General features: G+C 38.8%; 1 protein-coding gene across 4 annotated transcripts in view; it reads left to right on the top strand.

Annotated features, from left to right (window-relative positions):
• Nucleotides 1–23,353, top strand: part of ldlrad4 (low density lipoprotein receptor class A domain containing 4) — a 242,598-nt gene that overhangs the window by 62,964 nt on the left and 156,281 nt on the right. For all 4 annotated transcript variants that reach the window (XM_004915257.4, XM_018095031.2, XM_004915258.4 and 1 more), the window contains exon 2: nucleotides 17,000–17,077. The gene's annotated coding sequence lies outside the window, so the exon portion shown is untranslated. The remainder of the gene's footprint in view (nucleotides 1–16,999; nucleotides 17,078–23,353) is intronic.

Below are 23,353 nucleotides of genomic sequence, written 5' to 3'. Positions count from 1 at the left end.
CCACTGGTGCCACAAATCAATTGCATATTCCCCCCGCTTGCAGCTTACCGCTTGCTTCCCATTGCCCGATATGCTCACCCCCCCCCTCCAATTGGACCCATTATTGGAACTCAAGGACCCATGATTGGAACTTCTGTGTGACAAATAGGGGCATATTTATAGTGTATAAGCCAACATCACTGTTTAGAAAACTAAAGCAAAGATCTGATTGGGTGTCAGTGATGTTGGCTTATACACTACAATAAATATGCCCATGTGTTTACAGTTATATTTTTGGGGTTTACAATTACGTTTACTACTATATTACTCAGTGGACACATTTTCATGCAGGGTATAATACAGAAAATTTGGTTAGTTTGTTTTTCTTTTAAACATGTATTTATGAGGCTTTTCAGTGTCCAGAGCTACATCAATCTGGCTGTTACATTAATAATAAGGGAAATGTATGTGTGAGCTTCATGCATGAAACATTATTGAATCAAGTTTTAGATCATTTTATATTGTTCAAACCAATGTTAAAAACAATTAGTAATTACAAACTTAATTTAACTTTACTTGCGTAGGGCAGAGTATTTCTTGGAACTTATGTATAACTTACAGTGGTGTGAAAAACTATTTGCCCCCTTCCTGATTTCTTATTCTTTTGCATGTTTGTCACACAAAATGTTTCTGATCATCAAACACATTTAACTATTAGTCAAAGATAACACAAGTAAACACAAAATGCAGTTTTTAAATGAGGGTTTTTATTATTTAGGGAGAAAAAAAATCCAAACCTACATGGCCCTGTGTGAAAAAGTAATAACCTAATAACTGGTTGGGCCACCCTTAGCAGCAATAACTGCAATCAAGCATTTGCGATAACTTGCAACGAGTCTTTTACAGCGCTCTGGAGGAATTTTGGCCCACTCATCTTTGCAGAATTGTTGTAATTCAGCTTTATTTGAGGGTTTTCTAGCATGAACCGCCTTTTTAAGGTCATGCCACAACATCTCAATAGGATTCAGGTCAGGACTTTGACTATGCCACTCCAAAGTCTTCATTTTGTTTTTCTTCAGCCATTCAGAGGTGGATTTGCTGGTTTGTTTTGGGTCATTGTCGTGCTGCAGCACCCAAGATCGCTTCAGCTTGAGTTGACGAACAGATGGCCGGACATTCTCCTTCAGGATTTTTTGGTAGACAGTAGAATTCATGGTTCCATCTATCACAGCAAGCCTTCCAGGTCCTGAAGCAGCAAAACAACCCCAGACCATCACACTACCACCACCATATTTTACTGTTGGTATGATGTTCTTTTTCTGAAATGCTGTGTTACTTTTACGCCAGATGTAACAGGACACGCACCTTCCAAAAAGTTAAACTTTTGTCTCGTCGGTCCACAAGATATTTTCCCAAAAGTCTTGGCAATCATTGAGATGTTTTTTAGCAAAATTGAGACGAGCCATAATGTTCTTTTTGCTTAAAAGTGGTTTGCGCCTTGGAAATCTGCCATACAGGCGTTTTTGCCCAGTCTCTTTCTTATGGTGGAGTCGTGAACACTGACCTTAATTGAGGCAAGTGAGGCCTGCAGTTCTTTAGATGTTGTCCTGGGGTCTTTTGTGCCCTCTCGGATGAGTTGTCTCTGCGTTCTTGGGGTAATTTTGGTCGGCCGGCCACTCCTGGGAAGGTTCACCACTGTTCCATGTTTTTGCCATTTGTGGATAATAGCTCTCACTGTGGTTCGCTGGAGTCCCAAAGCTTTAGAAATGGCTTTATAACCTTTACCAGACTGATAGATCTCAATTACTTTTGCTCTCATTTGTTCCTCAATTTCTTTGGATCTTGGCATGATGTCTAGCTTTTGAGGTGCTTTTGGTCTACTTCTCTGTGTCAGGTAGCTCCTATTTAAGTGATTTCTTGATTGAAACAGGTGTGGCAGTAATCAGGCCTGGGGGTGACTACAGAAATTGATATTGAAATTGAAAATTGAAATTGATAAACCACAGTTAAGTTATTTTTTAACAAGGGGGGCAATCACTTTTTCACACAGGGCCATGTAGATTTGGAGTTTTTTTTCTCCCTTAATAATGTAAACCTTCATTTAAAAACTGCATTTTGTGTTCAATTATGTTATCTTTGACTAATAGTTAACAGTTTTTGATGAGCAGAAACATTTAAGTGTGACAAACATGCAAAAGAATAAGAAATCAGGAAAATAGTTTTTCACACCACTGTATGTAGCAGTCCCTCTGTGCTTTACGGCTATAGATGCTTCTTGTTTTTGTCAGCTGAGCTGTGGATGCGTTTCATTGCAGCATTCTGTGGCAACCCCCTGTACTTTGATTGTTGCCAGATGGTATGAAATCTTATAACATAAATTAAATCAACGGTTAGTTCAGCTTTCTCTTTTGGACAATCAACACGGCTCTGCTCGTTAAGAAGGACAAAACCCAGCCTATGAAGTGTGCTGTAGTGCAAAACACATAAAGCACCATTTTGTGGTATAGGATGAATAAGATGAAAGTATACCTTTAATACAGGTATGGGATCCGTTATCCAGAAACCTGTTATCCAGAAAACTGAATTATGGAATGGCCATGTCCCATAGACTTCATTTGGATAAAATAGTTCTAATTTTTAAAAATTATTTCCTTTTTCTCTGTAATAATAAAACAGTAACTTGTACTTGATGGTAACTAAGCTGCATGAATCCATATTGGAGGCAAAACAATCCTATTGGGTTTATTTAATGTTAAATAATTTTTAGTAGACAATGTATGGAGATCCAAATTACAGAAAGAGCGCTTATCTGGAAAACCCCAGGTCCCAAGCATTATGGATAACAGGTCCTATACCTGTAACTATGGTTGACACTAAGGGGCTGATTTACTAAGACACGAATTCCGACCGAATTGGAAAAATTCCGATTGGAAAACGAACATTTTGCGACTTTTTCGTATTTTTTGTGATTTTTTCGGCGCCTTTACGACTTTTCGGAAATTATCGTGACTTTTTCGTTACCAATACGATTTGAGCGAAAAAACGCGAGTTTTTCGTAGCCATTCCGAAAGTTGCGATTTCTTCGTAGCGTTAAAACTTGCGCGAAAAGTTGCGCTTTCTTCGTAGCGTTAAAACTTAAAAGGCGCGATGTTTTGCGCAAGTTTTAACACTACGAAAAAATCGCAACTTTCGGAATGGCTACGAAAAACTCGCGTTTTTCCGCAAAAATCGTATTGGTAACGAAAAAGTCGCAATAATTTTCCGAAAAAATCGCAAAATACCGATCATTACGAAAAAAACGCAATCGGAAGCATTCGGCCCGTTCGTGAGTAAGTAAATGGGCCCCATGGCTGGTATTTTACTAGCCTGGCTGGTAAAAAATGATGCTCAATGCCATTGTTATTAATAGAAAAAAATATAGAAATATATAGGAAAAGGTGGCAATCTTCCCAATAATAATGCAAATCAAGATGTATACAATATGTATAAATATATATTGTGTAAACAGTTTGTACAGGTATGGGACCTGTTAACCATTATGCTCAGGTTTCTGGATAAGGGGTCTTTCCGTAATTTGGATCTTCATACTTTGTCTACTAAAAAATAATGTAAACATTAAATAAACCCAAATGGATTTTTTGCCACCAATAAGGATTAATTATATCTTAATTAGGATGAAGTAAAAGGTGCCAATTTAAAATGACAGAGAAAAATGAAATATGTTTTAAAATTTACATGTAGGGGCACATTTATCAAAGTACAATTGATTCGGAATACAAAAAAAATCATATTTTTTCTAATTTATAGAACTGTGCGTATTTTCTGTGATTTTTCGTTAATTTGCGCAACTTTTTCGTACTTTGAGACAAATTTTAAGGACAAAATCATATTTGTCGCAATGAGTACGAAAGTATCAGATTCATTCAAGCTTCGTTATCGTGACTTTCCTTGGGCCAAGTTGGAGCTGCAGAGTGCCATTGAGTCCTATGGAGGCTTCCAGAAACATGCAAAGAAGGAGCAAAGTCAGAAAGGTTTTCCTGCCGTTTACAATCGTTCAGATAAGAAAATTTCTTGACTTTCGGATCGCCAATACAATATTATCGTCACCATTAAGATTTTTTCGTAAGTTTTTTCTTGACATTTCCGATCATCAGAAATTATCGAATCTAATCAGAATTTTACCCAATTCGGGATTCAAACTTGTACTTTGATGAATCTGCCCCGTAGTGTATAAGTGCAATTAGAGCATTTCGTACTGGAAGGCTGCAGTAACTGTGTTTTTAGATCTTTAGCAGGACTCTGCTATTAAACTTCATGATATGGAAATGATTTCTACACATTCTTTTACCATCCACCATAGGGCTAATTTGAAAAATGTCCCTGTGCCAACATCTGTTGTAGATTGCTCTGCCCGTATTTCTCTCTTCCCTTCTAGCAGCAAAGGAATTACTTTGTTAGCCTACATGGTTTCAGTCTCTGGTGCGTTGATTGGCATCTGAATCTGCATGTTATAAATAAATACACAGTCTAATTGGCTTTATTTTGAACTAAAGAGCCAAACACATCATGAAATGTATGTTGCTCACCCTTGGAGGCAGGTTCCTGTGGAACTTTCATAAGCAGAGAAGGACAATGTGGGTGAGCACTGGGAAATTCTTCAATTCAGGCATGATGACTCCCCAATGAGAGCAGGATGGAAAATATGTAAATAGAGAGAGGATTAAAAATAAGCAGATACACTGAAGGATTAAATACAATATTTTCCATATAATTTTCCTCTATTTATATTGCCTGGCATATGTGAACTTATATGGTATATTTAAGAGAGATTTGTTTGCCAAGTTAACATATTCAAAAATTTCTGATGCTCTAGATTCACGTTTTATATTTTTAAAGGGAAACACTTTAAAGGACAAGCTATCCAGCCAGGATGCAAAAAACTGAGGAAAACGTACCATAAATGAGGCAGTGAGAGGCCCTGGAAGAACAGAAATGTACAGTGCTAACAATACTGACCAGCATAGTTACTACATGCTCAGCAAGTGTGGCTGCTGCAGCAGGATTTTCAAACACAGAAGGGGTGAATTGTGTTAGCTTAAGATATTCCGAGATTAATTATCTTTGTCTCTTTTTTGGTGATAAAACATCCATACAGTTGGATAATATAATAAAAACGGTAAGCTGTAGTTAAAAAAATGAAAAACAAAAAATAAAAATAAAAAATGATTGGTGAACTTTGTATAAAATACTTTCGAAAAAAAGCTTTAGCTCCTAGTTGTTGCTCTGTGCTGCAACCAAATACAATTGTAGAAATCCAAAAAATAGGAAAAAAGCTAGGTAGTGTTACAATAAATGTTTTGCAGTAAACCTGCTGAAGCTTTTTTCCTATTTTTTGGATTTCTACAATGGTAAGCTGTAGTTGTTGATGCACCATATTTAGCCACTGCAGTCTGAATCCTTCATTAAATAAATACAATAAGTAATTAAGATGACAGTTATCAACCCTCTTGCATTGGGATAAGTGAATGAACAAGCCAAAGATGATTTGATGATTATTTTGGTTATAAGGACAGTATGTTCTCATATTTTTCTGTGTTTCTGTAGTCAAATATGCTGACCTATTTACAGCATCTACATTCAGCAGCATGCATAAGTACATGCTAACTTTCATACTTTAAAATGAAATCCTTAATTTTTTCGAATTTTTCTCATTTTTTCAAGTGTCTTATATATGTGATTTACTGTACTTGCAAACTTTGCTCAGTTCTTTTATCGTTTTACTAGTTTCCCCGATGCTTTTATTTTTTTTAGAGCTGGAAGCATAGACATACAAAGTATCTTTCTTTTGCAAAGACTATAAATAACTTTTGTAAAGACCATAAATAACTATTTATGGCCTTTCAAGCAGCATTTCATCTGTATGTAAGATATGAGTACCTTTCTGTGTAATTTATTGCTTTGCTTACACCTAGAGGTCCATTTATCCACATTCTGATTTTGTTTTAGTGGTTTCATGGGGTTATGTAATAAAAGGCAATAAGTTTACCCAGGAGCAGTAACCCATACCAACCAATCAACAAATAGCATTTACTGATCACCTGTTTAAAAGCAAACATTTATTGGTTGCTATGAGTTAGTGCACCTTTGCAAACTTGGGGTTAGAGTTTTTTCGGAACCAGGACAAAACAAATTTCCACTTAAACCACAAATTTCTGGTAATTTATTAAAAGATCCAAGTATAAAAAGCACAAACTAATTAAAACACGGGACAAAAATTAAAAGAACACAAAAACCTAAAATTTTTCGTTTTCTGCAGAATTTTCATGAGCTTCTTTGTAACCTGCATTATCAAGTTGCTGAATTGTTTTTGCCTAACTGCATTAGTGTCTGTCATGTGGAATATGTACAGAGTATGCTAGTTTTTCAGAGAAGTAATTTAAACCAGTGTAGTTACTATTCTATTGTCAGGTTGAGCCACAGGTGGGTGGCTGGCAGGTAAGAGCCTATGTGCTGTGTAACACGGATAGAGTGGGTATTTCACTTGTTCATAGGCTGGAAAGTTCTTACAGTTCTTACAATGGGCCATTGGTCATAGGCAGGCAACAACACAAGTCCGTATAGCAGGCAGAGTGTCTGGACTGGCAGTGAGCAAGGAGAGTCCGATAAACAGGCGTTGTCAGGGGCAGGGTGAAGAGAGAGGATAGTCAAATAAACAGGCCATGGTCAGTACCAGGAGATCCAACTGTGGCCAGGTAAGGGGAGCAGGAGCAGAGGAACAAGGTATAGAACAGGGAACCGGGCAGTAACACAGGCAGGAACACGGGCAGAAATCACAGGTCTGAAGATACAAGTGCTAGATCTGGCTGTAAGGCTGATGCCACATGAGGCGTAGGGCTGATATTTTCGGCAAGCGGAAAAACGCTTGGCGAAAATTCAGCCCTACGCCTGCTACTTGTGCCTGCACCCGAATGAATGGAATACGCTTGGGTGCAGGTACATGTAGCCGATATACGCATGAAAACGCGAGACTTTGCATTATCTCGCGTTTTCATGCTTATATCGGCTACATGTGCCTGCACCCGAACGTATTCCATTCATTCGGGTGCAGGCACAAGTAGCAGACGTAGGGCTGAAATTGGTCCAAGGAAAGTCATGATAGCGAAGCTTTAAAGAATCCGAAACTTTCATACTCGCTGCAACAAATACGTTTTTTTGCGCAAATTAGCAAAAACGTTGCAAAAAATATGCACAGTACGAAAACTTCACCTTAAAGTAAGCTTTTAGTATGTTATAAAAAGGCTGATTCTTAGCAACTTTTCAATTGGACTTCATTTTTTATATCTTAGTTTTTGAATCATTTGCTTTCTTCCTCTGACTCTTTCCTGCAGTCAAAAAAAACTACTGCTCAGTGAGGCTAAAATTTTACTGTTATTGCTACTTTAAATTACTTACCTTTCTCTTCAGCCCCTCTCCTATTCATATGCCAGTATCTCATTCAAACCACTGCCTGGTTGCTAGGTTAATTTGGACCCTAGCAACCAGATAGCTGCTGAAATTCCAAACTGGAGGCCTGCTGAAGAAGCTTAATAATTTAAGACCACAAAAAATAAAAAATGATGACAAATTAAAATTGTCTCAGAATATCAATCGCTTCATCATACTAAAAGTTAATTTCATGGTGAACAGCCCCTTTAACAGATGGGTCAGACTGCCTCCTACATCCTCAGCGCATTGCCTGTGCACTGCTTGTCATTTGATAGGAAAATTGCAGTATAATAAAAAAAATGATCTTGACTATTCTTTATGCTTCTTTATTACCTCCCATTATCTCACTAGTTGAAGTAAGATGAGGTGTGTCTCAGTATCACTATAACTACAGAAATGTATTGTTTTTAAATGTGATTACACTTAAGTGCTTCCTGAAATAACCAGAATAGCAGTGATGTAAGTAGAAAAGATTCCCATCCATCGCACTGCAAACAGACTTCCCATGACACTAACTGGATGGGTAACGTGTGTGGGCACTACCAGTGATGATTATGGTGCCTCCATATATTTAGGAACTGTATTTTGTAATTCTAGACCTATTGCTCAGTTCCGGTTGTATTACATTTTACCTATTCTCATACTGTTGGGTTTACATTATATATGTATTTTTTGTAAAAGATGATGTTGGGTTAAAATTACACATATTCAGCTTTCTTTAGCTCCTAGAATTCATTCTTCACATCTTTCTGTCCTAAAATTAACATTTAGAATTAAGACATTTCAAGGCTAAATATCATGAGAAATATGGTTTAAATTTAGTAAGAAGGAAATCCGTGGAGAGGGGTGCCTATTCATTAATTTTGCTGGTCTTTCAAGTGTTTTGGATTAGATGAGTCATGTATAAAGCTACAGTGATAATGCTTGCTTGAGTTCTCTAAGCTGCACAAGTGGGCATTTCTCTATACTAAGCTGAAAAGCAAGGCTTTTACCACAGCTCTAGCTGTTGGTAGATCAGATTACACATTCCTACGGGTGGGGGGGAGTGAGTTCTATGAGTTCTTATGTAAAGGGGAGCAGGAGAAAGAAGAGAGGAGAGAGCTGCCCAGACTCTGGCCCCAGGAATGAAGGATTTTTCTAAAAGCGGAAGTCAGATACTGAAGAACATGTTTATAAAAAGGAGACAAAAAAAAAATCCTCTCTTTCTTTTGATAGAGGACTCAGTGCAGCTTTTCTGTGAGTATTTATGGCTGTATTTACATAGACTTTTCTGATAAACTTATTTAGTTTTTATCTTTATTTCTCCTTTAAAGCATGCTGGATAATTAATAACTAATTTAAGTAGCACCATGCCACTATACTGTTTGTAATGGTTATTCTCCATTACAGAGCTGACTGGATTCATGCCAGCCAGAGCAAATCAGATAAACATTAGATGACTCTTCAATAATTTTTGTGTACAGCATGAAAATTTGAGGACCAGAATAGCTGTAGCTCTAGACACAAAGAAAGCTTTTGACTCTGTATACTGGCCCTACCTGTGGGAAGTTCTTACCCGTTATATCTTTGTGCCCAGATTCATGGGCTGGGTCAAGGCCCTCTATGCAAGCTAAGGTCCTAGTTGCCGGAATGCTTTCACCAGTCATATATCTTAAATAGGGGACCAGGGCAGGGCTGCCCACTATTACCAGTGCTCTTTGCCCAAGCCATTAAACCCTCTGTGAGAACAGAGAAATTGTGGGGCTTCAGCTAGGAGACTTGGTAAAGAAAGTGTCATTGTATGCTGAAGACATGCTTTTTTTATATCTGGCAGATTCAAAAAACTCTTTCCAAGCTCTAATCCGGTTATTAAAAAAATTTGGAAAATATTTTGGACTTAATGTTAACTAAGTCCGTAATCTTTCTTAGATGATCTCCCACCAAACAGCCCGTGCACTATTGCACAATTTAGTGTTGTTTCTAAATTTAGATATAAAGGAATAAGGATCCATAAGGGTGTAAAAAGGTATGAACAGTTAAATATTTCACCTGTTCTTACCTAACTATGGGAAAGAATGTCAGTCTTGCAAAATCTCCGTCTATCAGTCCCCGGGCAAGTTAACCTCCTGAAAAAAGGTCATTGTAATAACATTTCTGTATGTGTTTCATAACAGACACTGCAAGCCCCTCTGGGTGGCGGATTGGCCTTACCAAACTTCCAGAGATATTTCCTTGCCAGTCAACTGGTCTGTGTGCACTGGTGGCTAAGTCCAGCGACTAGACAACAAATTGCTCATTCTAGAATTCACCATTGTAGGTTTATTAGAGGCCCTCTCCAAGTTACCTTATAGGGGTATTTCCTTCCTACAGAACAACACCCCCCCATGAGAAAAGTAGTGGAGTCTTTTCAGACAGTGCCTAAAATAACTCAAACTAAACAATGTCTGGTCCAAATGGGCCCCTATACGAGGCAACAAATACCTTCCACATTTTAATTTAGTGCCTGAGATTTCCAGATGGGCAGCAGCAGGGATCAAAACATTAGAAGATATTATAGCTGATGGACACTGTAAACAATTTAACAGGCTCCAAGCTGAGTTTCAACTCCCAGCAAATATGTTACTTAGATACATCCAGTTAAAACAGTCACAAACTTATATGTACATTATATGAATGCAGTCTAACACTACCCAGTTGAGCAAAATCCAACAGCAATGGTGTAAAGATATTCCAGAACTGGATGAGGTGATATGGAAAGATGCCCTAGCCCTAGTACCCCAATTCTCGACCAAAGACACATATATACAGATCAAATTCCTTAACAGAGTATATCTCACTCCACAAAGATTGGCTAGGATATATGCTGGTGCTTTCGACCAGTGTTCCAAATGCCTCAATGCTGTGAGTAGTTTCTTTCACGTCTTCTTGGAATGCCCAATGATACAGTGATTTTGGCAAAAGATACTCAATTGTGCTGATTCGGCCCTTGCACTTGCTAATATACTGTCACCCAGTCTGTGCCTTCTGGGCATCATGGACACTTTGACACTGAGATCACAATTATTTTATTATGCCAAAAAGGCGATATTGCAACATTGGAAGGCTAAAGGGCTACCTGCGTTGAATTTTCTTTCTTCCCAGCTCACTCCTCTCTCTTCCCTTCTTCTTACCTTTCTTTCACCCCTTGTTCTTCTACCTAAAGGGGATATTACCCTTCTCTCTTGTTGTTGTTAAATATTAAATACAAAATTAAAACTTACTTAAAATAAAAAACATTCTGTGGAATTTAGCATGCCCAAATGTAACTATTTTCCCTCTTTGTTTAATTCAACTTTGGGTTGAAGCACCTTCCCAAGATTTGGATTTCAATAAATTGTCTGTTCTGGCTGCTACTGATACAGTTCTGGCCAACACGCACATAAATTCCTCAGGTTGCGGGCAGGCACGGGCCAAGCTCTTCCTGCCGCCCTTCCTGCCCATTGGTTTAATATAAATCCTAATTTCTCTAGTGGCACATCCTGGCAGTGCAGACTTTAGAGGTTTTGTTATCCTTCACATCTGGAGGCAGGACAAACTCTCAACTCCTCTATATGTAGGGCTGGCTCCACCTTTCAGTTCTTTTGTCCTGTCACCGGTGGTAGGACAGCCTAGAGGATTTTACTTTACTTTATATTATTACAATTTTATTTTACACTATTACAACCCTCGGTGGTTTTTGCCAGGACTCACTGAGCAGTCCTCCTTGGCTATCTATCATTAACTTGGCACTCACCAAGCAATACTTTACTAAGGGCCCAGGCACATATGGGACATATGAGCAGTATCTCATTCTTCTAACTGGGGTAAGGTGTCATGTGAGCAGTCTCGACTTATACCATGAGTGTTATTACTGCCTCTAAACCTTTACTGACACAGTAGGACTGGCTGAGAAGTCCAGAACTCTGAATGTGTGCCAATGGCAGATTCCAGCGGTCAGGCAAATGGGTGGCAAGTGGGTTGGCAGAGCAACCTAGGCAAGAAGTCCAGATGCGGGGCATTACAAGGGAGGCTGTGGCTCTAGATGTGCACAGCAGCTCCGCACAATGCTAGGCACTTTTGGGGAAATTGCAGGACTGTGTTAGAGAACATTACAGGTTATGCAGCAATCACTGGTTAAAGGTGCCAAATAAGTACGTATGTCTATCTATAATTGGCACCAAATATGAATGCATGCCTGTCCGTAATCGACAATAGGACATATGTATGAACAGGTGCATATATGTAAGTGGGGAAATACATCACTTCTGCCTCGTTCTCCTTACGACTTACTATACCTCATGGCCTTCCAGACTGCACGCTTAGGAGCGATCTATACGGAGCACACAACAGACATTCCCATACAGGGGTTCATGCCACATCCACATTGAGACCAGCCACTGCATCCCTGGACCTAGCTAGAACAGCTAGCTATTGGTGCCAGTAAATAATCATCAACCTCAGACCAGGAACTAACGCTGGCAGCCAGAAAATGGCATCCAAATGATCGGTGCTTGCTGCCCTAGAACCCTGCTCTTTCCTATTATTCATATGTCTAGAGGACACACGTCTGCACAACCCAATCCACCCAGAGACTAAAAGTTCTTAAGGTTCACAGTTCTTAAAGACATTACCAATTCAAAGCCCTGCCCTATGGCCTGTGTACAGCTCCACACATGTTCCACGTAAATCCTAGCGCCAATAATGCTTATCTGAGAACTGAAGGTGTTACAATCATGCGTTATCTGGACTACATCTTGATATGTGCTCCAGATTTCACGACCGCACAGAAACACACCAGACAGGTCCTTTAAACACATGGATGGGTCATAAACATAAAAAAAGCAGTCTAATACCCAGCCAGTCATCCAAGTTCCTGAGTCTTTGAATAGACACGCAGTTGTCCCAACATGGTAACATCCCTGTGTATGCTCCAATTCATTGGGTTTCACATGACAGACTTGCAGCTCAACTTCTTGCAATTCTGGAATGAAAACAGCCAATGAACTGAAAGGTGGAGGAGGAGCCAGTCCTACATATAGAGGATCTGAGAGTTTGTCCTGCCTCCAGGTGTGAAGGATAACTAAAACCCTAACATCTGCACAAGATTTACAGGAGAGATATGAAATAGGAGAAATTTCTTCATTTACATGTGCATTTATAAAAGAACACCAGGCATCTACATCTTAAAAGAAGTCCAGGCATCTACATCTTAAAAGAAGTCAAATAGTTGGTGCCTGAATTGCATTAAGCAAAATTATGTGACTTGTCAGAGTGTAGCCTACAGTGCAGTTTTTTACCTTTTGTGTCAATCAGTAGCTGTATTTTTGTTGTACTGTATAAACCCTTTTAAAGAACTAGGAGTGAATATTATAGTGACCATGGCTGTGGCCTTTAAAATGACCACATGAACATTAAGAATTTATGAGAAGTTCTCTAATGTAAAATGTGCAGATTTCCAGCTCCTTTTTTTACAACTTAGGATGTATGGGAATTGCATCTGAAAGGGAAACAACACTCAGAGCAGGCTAATTGGATGGCATAGGGTTCAGAAATAAAAATGACAACGATTCTGCTTGAATGTTGTGGAAAAAAGCAGAAGAGCACTGGGCATAAGAGCTTCTATTAGTATGTATGCATAGAGATTTGTGATGAGCGCCGGTTTGCTCTGAACATGCTTTAGGCATGAACAGCAAATCTGATGTCTCGTGTTTCCATGGTTAATTTAATTATACTATATGTCTGTTGAGTTTTGTAGTTTTAGTCTTAATTTATTTTTGTATTCTTTTTTAGATTAAATAGGTTATTACAATCTATTTGTAGTCACTCCTGTATCTACAGTATATAACACATAAAGATAATGCTACCTAATATAGGACTGGCCCATGTATAGCAATTCAGGATTGCTTAATTGTAACAGCAGTCCTATTGGTTTGTGTGTGTTTGGATACACCCAGCTAATTTATGCCATATTAAAAATAAAATTTTGATTTATCTGGATACTGCTTTGGTGCCCCCCCCCCTTTTTTTTGCTTTCATTGTACCCTTTCTTATACTGACTTGCAAGAACTGCATTTATTCTACCACATGTTCTGGGGGCATTCATTCGCAATATAATTCCACTGCCCCTTACTATGTATAATGTACTTGGTAGGGATGCTGTTGCATTGTTCACCCTCAATATATTATGATTTAGCATAAACTGGAGGCTTTCTGCCTAGCTATTTCTTATCAGTAGGAGTATGATTGTAAAATGGGGGAGTGGCTTACCAGGGGTGGAAAAAATGTCGGTATGGCCATTTATTGGGTTTTCCAGGTTTTACCATCTGGTAACCACATAGACCCCACCAAATTGGTCCAAATGGGGCCAAGTAAGGCTGGCTACACTTTTTGGTGTATACAGTAATTTGGAATGCATTGTGCAAAGTATTGAAAAAAATAAATGGGATGTTAAAATAGGCAGGGTTATTGTTATCTTTAAATGCTGTGATTCCTGGCTTACTGGCCTGTGAAAGAGAGTTTGGCCTGGGATGGATATTATACATTTCCACCACATACATGTATGCTGAATTTGCCCTGATCTGAATGATGAGACCGTGAAATGATTACTGATCTATGCATTCCCTGGGTAGCGGAGTGTTATGATGGAATCACTGGATGGCCTGGTTTTCGGTTTTGCCTGATACAGTGCATCAGAGCTGACTTGCCCTAACGCAGATAATATAAATATTGCTGACTCAGAATTGTTCTCTTTGTGTGGAAGCAAGCAAATAGGATAGCATTTAGATAAGGGTCCAGCAATGATTTTCCTTGCCATTGTACTTTTAAGAAGAACTGCTAGCTGCCAGGCCTTACCTTTTCATTTGTACAGGGAACGTTCTGCTCATGACACAGGCTACAGGCAGGGATGTCATTCAAATAAATGCTACGGTGCTGCTGATGAGGAAAAGCATTTGCATCCTCCTGACAGGCCACTTAGTTACCTGAATTGACATAATGTTCAAAAACACCATGAGCTACGATTTTTGTAGATGCGGGCCCAGTGCTATTATCTTAAACAGACTGTTCTTTGCACCCTGTTGTTCTGTCTGCTAAGTCCCCAGTGCTGGTGTATGGTCAGCAATGAAATCTTCAAGTGAGTACCAAGGTTGTACGTCTGGGTGGGTGAAGCCATAGGGCTTGCATTAAACAACAAGGAAAATCTATTATAGGTATTAATCCATAGGACAGGCATACCTGAAGGGTGCTCTGCAGTGCTGCAGTGCTTTTCTGTGTAACCATTTAGCTGCTTAGTTCAGGAAAAATCAGGAGTAAATACAAAAAATACCCAGAGTGCACCTCAGATGCGACCGCTGGTTAAATTTGAATTTTTTGGTTGTATAAATGTAGCGATCCAGTACAGCAGGGGTAAGCTATTAAATACTTAAAACATGTTGTAATGTGTTTCCTTGTCCTTTAACAGAAGGCTAAGCATTTCTAGTGTTTGTGTTTTGGCTGTTCTTGCCCATACCAGAAGTCAGGATATGCTGTACAACCTTTAGAGGCTATACACTTTGCTTATATATCGATTTATAGATTACATTATATATGACTTTTGGACAATGTAAAATAATATAATATAAAACTGCATCTAAACCCAATCTAAACCCAAGCCCAACTAGAGGAAAAGGAAAGTCATATTGGCATTTTACTGCCAATAGATTTGCCACGTAGGTTCCACCTAGAATGCTATATTTATTCTGCAGTAAGCTTTACCATACCTGAGTAAACAGCCCAAGAAGCTTTCTCTGTTTGCTTAAGATTGCAGCTGCCATTTAAGCTTGGTCTTCATAGCTTCCTGCTGCAGTTTTAACGCTTATAGCTCAGATTAGGGGGAGCTGGAAAAGGGAGAGAGGAGAGAACTACACAGACAGTGGCCCCGGGAATGAAGGAATTTTCTGAAAGAGGAAGTCAGATACCAGAAGAACATGTTTACAAAAAAGGAGACAAGAAATCCTGTGTTTCTTTTGATAACTCAGTGCAGCTTTTCTGTGAGTGCTTATGGCTGTATTGGCATAGATCTGTCATCTGTAATAGATTCTGATAAAGGTTACTTAGTTTTTACCTTTCCTTCTCCTTTAAATAAGTATGGCAGAAATGTTCAAATGTACATTCTTTCCAAAGGCAACCACAACCCTTTAGCAATGAGGACCTGTGTCCATATATTCCCCCAGTAGCTCCCCATCTTCTTTTTTGCTGATTCACTACACATACTCTGTGCTGCTGTCAGTTAATGAGCTTAGGGACTAATGCACAATAAAGTTTAAATAATATATGTAGAATATAAATGTCACAATATAAGGCTGATCAGTAAATAATACTGACAGTTACTAAATGGCAGCTCAGAAACCAGTGCAATTAGCACCAGAATTTATCCTGTAGCATCAGTTTATACTACAGGCACAGCTTATTTTCTTCATGATAATTTGCAATGACCCCTAAACTAAGCTTCTCATAAGCTGCTCAGACCACACTGAGCATGAGTGTCACTGACAATCCCAACAGAATCCAAGGTGGGGAGCTCTTCTAACAACTTTGAAGGACAAGATCATGCTAAACCTTTAGGCTGGTGCCTAATATAATATATAAAATAATATATATAATATGGTATTTCTAACCATGTTAATTTTTAGGGTTTAGTTCTCCTTTAAGCTAGCTGTGCACAAGTGCAGAAAAAGTCAAATAACCTCAAACAGTTGGGTTTCAGTTGGGTTCCACAGGAAACAACATTTCAGTGTACACTGTACCTCTTTCTCAACATTTTTACATATTCTGACAAAAATGCAGTTGCTGATTTGGAACTCTGCTTATCATTATTTAATATAATAGCTGTCTAAATGTATTTGTTGGAATAAAACAAGTGATACCTTATTTATTGGCAAACTGGAAAATCTCAGATATGACTGATGCAGTATCATAAGTAATATCATTTCCTTTTGGCCCAAATCCACACAGCTGTGTTTGGCAGTGCTGTTATTCCCTAATCGACTAGAAGTGCATAGGGAAAACAGATAACATGCTTATGGAAGATATGTTCAGCTGAAATGTATGCACTGTGTCAACAGCTGGTGTATTGGTATATAAATAGCCAAAAATAAAGGGGTGGGATAGGAGTGAAACAGATACAGTAATATTCACTCTTTTAAAGTGATACTGACACGAAAAAACTACTTTTTTACATAAAAAGCTACCTATAGGTCGTGTTGATGGTTTTTCACTGACAGGTTTGGTTTTGTAAGTAATTGTTACTTGAAGTTCCTAAACCTGACTGTTTTGCCAACCTGACTGTCCCTTCTCAGTCTGTCAGTTATAGCTTCTAATGCTTACAGACAAATATGGCTGCCACCTCATAGAGGAACACTGGGGATCAGACAGGTAAACACCTCAGGCAAATATTTTTATGGCAAAATTATAACGTTCTTGCAAAGACAATGTTATGATAATTGTAAAAAACGATTTACTCTCTGTTGTCAGTATCTCTTTAATGTATTTTCTATTTTAGGTGACATGTAGTTTGGGGACGACACCACTGTGTGAACAAAACAAGGACATTCCTATTTGATCCCCACAATGCCTTCCTGTAAGTGTTCTCCTTTCATTCTAATTTACCCTCAATAGACTATTGTCATTTTTAAGCCTATAAAACATATTTACTAACATAGCTGCTTAATTGCTCAAATGCAGGTTTTCTTCAGTCCACTACTAGTTAGGAAATCCAAAAAGGGTCTGTGTGCGATTTGAAACAGCAGGCGATTTGAAGTAGCCTCGTATGTTTTGACGCTGGCGATTTCCATTGATTTAGCATTGGCGTCTTGTCGCTCGTCTTGTCGCCAAATCGCTCTTTTAAAAATCGCCGGCAACAAATCTCCTCGTGTGCCAGAGCCCTTATTGGTGCAATTAAGTGCCTATCTGAGAAGAATCAGACCATGTATCTGTAAGGGGACTTTTAAATGATATCCTGCTTAAAACATTTGAGATACTGTTAAAAAGTAAAGAGCAATGTTCTGATATCTCAGCGGCAGAAACCATGGGTTATCTGATACTGAAGCACAGCCACTTATGGTCCCAAACCCAATGTTTTCTCTGCCAAAAAATGTGACCCCTGTATTTCTGCCACTATTTTGTTAAATAGATGGATAATACTTTTATTTATATCATGACTTGAGGGCATAAGCCTTTGCTGGGAATCTGAGGAAAAATCTAAACTGCAGCCATAGTTGCATAGCATATTGGGGGTTAGGTGGGTGGGCAAAGGAGTTTTATACATGCTGACATGTGACATGCTGACTGCCTGTACACGTAATTTTTGGGGGAATTAGCAATGGTAGGCAGGCATGCAGAGGATCTGGAGCATAAGAGACAGGGACACAAATTCTTCAGGCAAAAACACAGGTTTATTTAGGGCCAATTCATCCCAACATAAGTCAGTTCACAAACATTTCAGGATTATTGTTTGTCCATTCTTCAGGGCTCTCACCTTCCAGGGTTACTTCCACTCTCTGGAACCTTTACAGGGTTTCTCACTGTCCCCAGTGACTCATTCACACTTGCTGACTCCTCTGAGCTCTCATCCGCCTGGTCACGACTCCCTCTGCTCCTTGCAGTGGCAGGTGGCACCCCCAGCTCATCTGGGAGTTCCTAACACAGGCAGGCAGCCTTCCTGCCCTGTGCCCCGCTCTGAGAGTGACCTTCTGAGTCAAGAATCAACCTCCAACTCAACCCCCTGTGTAATCACACAGCCCTTTTATTTGCTGCTCACCTGCAGCCTAATCAGGCAGCTCCCTACAGCCGGCCAACTGAAAATACTAAGTGGAGTACGGAATGGAGGGTCTTTCCTGCTCTCCCTTCATTCACTCCAGGGACCTATTAATTTGGCTCTTCCTAAGCCAGTTACATAAAACACAGCATTACCTGCTGCAAAACCAGGCATTTTACCTGTTGCTACTTGTATCCCACCTTTAACACTGGTGGAAAACACACCAAACCATGATCTTTTCCATTGCATCTCTCACAATATACAACAATCAACAATATGATTGTATTTCTTCTTGTGCTTCCTTCTGTATTTACTCAATCAAAATATGAATTGTACAGACAATAGTGGGGTGATTAGTGTCAGGGTCCAATGGCATTATGGTGCCATGCTAGGATGATGGTTTGAGGAGTATTTTTCAGCCTCCCTTGACAGGCATATACCAAAAAGCTTTTCAGCCAAAGAACATACACATTTATGCATTTCTCATTCAAGTAAAGATGCCTGGGTTTGGTATTGGGCACCTTTCAGCTGACTGAAAGACTTCCAATTTACTGGCAGTCTCAGAACCACAGGACTATATTATACGTTAGAGATTATATAGAATTTCAAAAAAGTTGTTCAAAGTATTTGTAAATGATAAAACATGCCCTTTTTTAATAAAGAAACATAATTATCACTGTCCCTTTAGTGATTTGCTGTTGCTAATTAGCCTCACTAATAGAACTCTAGAGCAGAAGAGTGCAGTGCGCTCCTTGTAATTTTGTAATTTCTATGCAAGCTTTGAAATTCTGTATGACATTTACTTTCAAAATTCCTTGTGTATCATGTCATTTATCTGTATACCAGAATGGTTGGTTCCTGCAGAAGGTTTGAGAGGCAATTTCTCCTGTAAAATAACTGTTTAGCAATTTCAGTGCCTTTTTATTTCTTACACTTTGCTTTTCACCTGCTTTGTATACATTAAAAAATATCCCCATCATTCTTTTTGTTTCTGCCTGTGCTGACTCAAGGACTTATAATGGACCACAGTATAATGTTACCCATGAATCATTTCAGAGGACATACAGGATTAGTATACCGTTTCATCCAATGAAGTTCCCAATAGCAGCAATTTATGGTCATTTTGTTATTCTGTGGTGCATTTAAATGGCTTGCAGATGCAAGGGTAAAAACTACATATTGTGATGTACTAGCTAGGCAGGACTAATTGAGTGGAGAAATCTTCGTCTACAGTATCTGAGTACTGTTTTCTCAAGCTATCCAACCTAGTTTTAAAGATATCAAATGTATCTACCAGTACATCCACTACAGGGAGGGAATTTTACAACTTCATAGCTTTTGCTATAAAAAGAACACTGAATATTTAGATGGAACCTCCTTTTTTCTAATCTCAATGGTTCATTGTTTGTGCTGGAAGAAAGTAGTGGTGAAAAAAGAGTCCCCTTATATATTTATACACAGTTAAAAAATACCAAGTTGGGATGTTGCCCTTTCAATCTGCTTTCTTAGTGTACCTAATGCTGCAATTTGCCCAGTATGAGCTGTCCACCTGCTCTAGTCTAGGTACCAAACCATACAAAGCTAGAGAGAGAGCGCCAGATTACAGTGCTTGCTGCTGAAAAGTACTTTATTAATGCAACATGTTTTGAACACTGAGGCTCTGTATCAAGTGTAATCCCCAACAGTGTACACAACCATTTATACTGCAAGCAGTGACCTCACTTCGGAGGTGCGGCCAAAAATCCTTATCTTGTTCAGTGATGCATAGTATGTTGCAAGTGTCCAATAAGTGTCCTTAAAAGAGTCCTTAATACAGTCTTTACATAAAGTCCATCTGTAAACTTAAGGTAGTGCCAATTGCTGGCCTACCACAGATTTCACCTGAAAAATGAAGTCTCATTCTGCTACAAAAACACTTGCAAAATAAGGAGAAATCATATCACAAACATAGAAAATATAGGAAAATGCCCCAATACTCTTACCATTAGCTGTACTTCTAGTGTACATATTCAGGTCTATTTTCATTTCATAAAGGGAGAACTATTCATCTGAAAAGAAAAAGGCTCATGTTAGTATACACATCAATGTATTGTATTACATGGTCAGAGAAACCATTTTATACTCCAGCCATCATTCATACCTTTTGGTTAATGTGTCCAATTTTTTAATCCAAAAGGCCTCTCTTTGTGAAAGTTGTGCTTTTAAATTACCACCTCTTGATAAGGGATTTACTACTTGCAGGACCATCCATCTTAACTGGGTTTGGTTGTGGTTAGCCTCACTGAAATGTCGTGACACTGTAGTGTCTGTTGAGATACCTTTTTTAAAGTTTATACACTTTATAAAGAGCCTCAGTGCTCAAAACATGTTGTGTTTATAAAGCACTTTTTAGCAACAAGCACTGCATTCTGGCGCTCTCTCTCAGTAGCTTTGTATGGTTTGGTGTTTAACACCTATGGTGGGGGTGTACACTGAGATTGAGAGCTGAAGCTTTTAAACCCTGTAAAGCACGGTTACCTTCACTAACTCAGTTAGTCTCCTAGGTATGTTGGGCCCCAACAAGTTCTGGTGTTAAACCCAGGCCCCCAAAAGTGCATCAGTAAACATGGGCACCTGTTGGGTGTTCTTATTTGCTGAAGGGATAATGCAGACAGCTGGCTGTTCCCTGTGGTGCTTCCTGAGCATGTTGTTACACTGATTCTGTGGGAAGCCTGCTGTTACATAGTTTTAAAAGGTAACTTTATTTTCATGTAAAAAGCAGTTATTTCTTTAAAGAAATTATAGAAAATATTTAGTGAATATTACTTTAAGCAGTTAAATACATGTAAAACAGGCAAATGACAGATGCGTTACTTTTTCAAGCAATATACTTTTTGTTTGTAAGCTATGTCTTTGTCAGCTACAAGGGTTGAGCTTTAGGGGGTTGCCACTACTAGTTACATCTTAATGCAGAATGAGCTGGGTCTCCCTTGCTTTAGTTCCTAAATCCTGCTGTTGGTTTTGTTCAAATATGCAGTTTCTATTCCGCAAGCACTTTATATGGGCATAGAATAGAAGCAACTTTTTGAAAAGACCTATTATGATATGCCACCCATGGCAGATGGAATTCATTCACTGTTTTTTTCGAATACATCTACTAGCACCAATATGTTATATACCCATGGATAGTTTGATAACCCGCAGAAAAACATTTTAATTAATGTCCATCCAGACAGTAATTGTGCTGAGAGCACACTGTGCTGAATTCCTCTGTTCTCTTCCTCTCTTTTTCTCTCCAAGTCTATTAGGGTTTGTCTGCATATTTTAATGATTTTCTTTTAAACTGCGGTAATAGGGCTTAGGCACAGTGGGAAATTGATTAATTTAGTTTCGGCAGCCACCTGCCTTTTAAATTGCTTGTGACTAAAACTCTGCTCGTGACAAACTATAATGGAAAATTAGTTAGGACTGTGGGTGGGCTGAGAAACAAAAAGAATTTACTTCAAACTGTTCAACCCAGACGACATGGATTGACAGAACTCTGTAAAGGACACAACGAAGAAGAAAAAAAAAAGCGTTTCTCTGTTCAACAGACCTTGATAAGACCACATGGTAGCTGCCAGTAGTTTGCAACATTTTGTATTCAGTTATTAGTAGCCTCCTATGTAACATCACTGATCGGTCAACAAAGATGTTGGCGGTTGACACCAGGCAGTTGTAAGGAGACGAAAAAAATGCTGGCTGAGTTGATTGGCACAGTGTGATGGAGCCTTTCAACTTCACTTTGCTTGATTGAATTGGAACAAAGTTGGCAGCAATCAGAGGTCAATGACATCAAATGGCCGTTCTGCAATTACATATGACATGTCCCTTTGATATGTTCCACTGCAAGAATTGTTTTCAGTATAGTAGGTGGGGGTTATATTGTAAGTAAAATATATCAAACTTACATTTATTGTATATATGTTCAGTTTGGATTAATATTCCATAATTTACCTTGTAACACATTATGCAAGTTATCCATGATGTTATAGCACACATAGGGGCTGATTCACAAAAGGTTGTTAACACTTAACGCATAGTTTTATGCGTTAAAAAGTGTTCCTTAACTAAGTAACGATTCATCAAATCTCAATTATCGCAAAGCGATATGGCCATGACATTGTGATAATTATCTAATAGAAATAATAATTCACAGACATATTTTAAGCGTTAAAAGCATAAAATCTTGCAATAATTACTGTGAAACTTAACACCTCCTAGGAGTAGGCGTTACTAAAAAAAACATTGCGGTTCGTGAGATCACCCTTGTGACGAACATTGCGGTTCGTGTGATCACCATAGAGTGATGATTCCTCCAGTTTTCAGGGAACCTATCATTTTCAGAACGGTAGTTTTCAGAAAGTAATGGTTATGGGCGTAATAGTGTGCGCTAATATCGCGTGCTATGAAATAACGCATAAATATATTGTATGCTTTAAAATATCACTTAAAGGAGACATATTGGATAAATGGTAAAAATGCTAATTTTGTAGGCAATTATGAATAATATCCGGTGCTGGTTTCCCTTTGGGCTAAACATTAACCCTATCTGTAACAATGGCCCCTTTATTGGGGCTCCCTATAGATCCTATCACTTCTCTGTCCGAGTTTGAAATGGAGAGTGGGCGTGTCCAAACGGTCCCTGCCAGAAGCACAGTAGGAGGGGGAGAGCCAATCACAGCCCTGCACTCCCACAAGCAAAGACAGGCTTCAGTTCCCTATCAGGTCAGCCTAGCTGCTGATTGGTTCCTATCCTACAGTGCAGGGTACGGAGGGCCGCCGGCTCCCCAGCTCATCCGGAGAATTCAGCCAGCAGGAAGTGGAACAGATGGGCGGGGCTAGTGGGGTTTTTGTGGAATTTCTCAATAAATCAGCCTGAAATACAACATTTTTAAGCACAATCCTTCTATATCTAGAGGAGTATAATTCACTGGTACATTCTTAATTTTTATAGGATATGTCTCCTTTAAAATATGTCATCGCCTGATAAATAACGACAATAAAATCGCTTCTTTATTCAGACAAGTGGTCTTTTTGTGAATGCTAAAAATAACACACGTTTTTTCGACCTTTTGTGAA

Source organism: Xenopus tropicalis, chromosome 6 (assembly GCF_000004195.4).
Source record: "Xenopus tropicalis strain Nigerian chromosome 6, UCB_Xtro_10.0, whole genome shotgun sequence".
NCBI lineage: Eukaryota > Metazoa > Chordata > Amphibia > Anura > Pipidae > Xenopus > Xenopus tropicalis.
This window is presented reverse-complemented; position numbering and strand designations above follow the sequence as displayed.